This window comes from Carlito syrichta, unplaced genomic scaffold, assembly GCF_000164805.1.
Source record: "Carlito syrichta isolate Samal-C Ts95f unplaced genomic scaffold, Tarsius_syrichta-2.0.1 Scaffold314735, whole genome shotgun sequence".
NCBI classification, from domain to species: domain Eukaryota; kingdom Metazoa; phylum Chordata; class Mammalia; order Primates; family Tarsiidae; genus Carlito; species Carlito syrichta.
In genome coordinates, this window is record NW_007258831.1 from 76,618 (window position 1) to 78,114 (window position 1,497).

The 1,497-nt window shown below is 37.5% G+C and overlaps 1 pseudogene; it reads right to left on the reverse strand.

The window, feature by feature from the left end:
* The window catches only part of LOC103274353, a 12,359-nt pseudogene that overhangs the window by 8,800 nt on the left and 2,062 nt on the right, over positions 1 to 1,497 (reverse strand).

Sequence of the window (1,497 nt, forward strand, 5' to 3'; positions counted from 1 at the left end):
TGTCTCGAACCCGCAGGCTCAGGCAATCCACTCACCTCAGCCTCCCAAAGGTGTGGGATTACAGGCTGAGCTACCGAGCCCAGCTGGATGGAGTTTTTATGTCACATCTATGAAATCATTGCCAAGACCAATGCCATGAAAGTTTTCTCCTATGTTTTATTTTAGAAGTTTTACAGGCCGGGTTTAGTGGCTTAGCCTGTAATCTCAGCACCTTGGGAGGCCGAGGAGAGTGGATTGCCTGAGACAAAGGGTTCAAGACCAGCCCAGGCAACTTGGTGAGACCTCATCTCTACAATAAAATTAAAAATACCTAGACATGGTAGCATGCATCTGTAGTTCCGGCTACTTGGAAGGCTTAGACAGAAGGATCACTGGAGCCCAGCATGTTGATGCTGGGGTAGCCGTGAGCATGCCACTGCTCTCTAGCCTGGGTGACCAAGTGAGACCCCAACTCAAAAAAAAAAGAAGTTTTACAGTTTCAAGTCATATGGTCAAGCCTTTAATATATTTGCAGGCTGAGCATTGTGGCTTACACTTGCAATCCCAGAATTTTGAGAGGCCAAGATGGAGAATTGCTTGAGGCCAGGAGTCCAAGACAGCCTGAGCCACAAAGCAAATTTCTGTCTCTACAAAATTAAAATTAGCCAGGCATGGTGGAACCCATCTGTAGTCTCAGCAACTCAAGAGGCTGACATGGGAGGGTCACTTGATTCTGGGAGTTTGAGACTACAGTGAGCTGATTATACTGCTGCACTCCAGTATATATCTATGTATGTAATTTATGTATCTATATATTTATACATGTATCATGTATACATGAGATGTATTTTTCTGTACATAATTGTTTTTGAATACTCAGTAGCATCAACATGTATTGAAATAATATCTGTTCTCTATTATATATTTTGGCACCCTTGTCAAAGATCAATTGAAGTTACATGTGTCAGTTTATTCCCGTCACTGTATTCTGTTCCATTGGACTGTATGTCTGTTTTATGTTAGTGTCATTCTGTTGTTGTTATTGTAGCTTTGTAATATATTTTGAAATAAGGAAGTGTGATGACTACAGCTTTGTTCTTTCTCAGGATTAATTTGGCCATTTTTGTGGCCTCGTGGTTTTACATAAGTTGTAGCATTGTTTTTTTTTTCTATTTCTGTAAAATGTCATTAGAATTTTTGATAGGATTGCATTGAATCTGTAGATCACTTTGAGTAGTATGAAAAATTTAACAACATAAAAATTTTAAACCCTTGAACATAGGCTATCTTTCCGTTTGTATCTTCTTTGAAGAGTTGTATCAATATTTTGTAGTTTTCAGTGTGTAAGACTTTTCTTAGTTTTTTCCTAATATTATACTCTGGTGCTATTATGAATGACATTATTTTTCTAATTTGCTTTTTGCATGTTTTATCATTAGTTATAGAAATGCAAATTATTTTATGTTGACTTTGTATCCAGCTGCTTTACAGTTTTCTTTCTTTTTTTTTTTTTTTTTT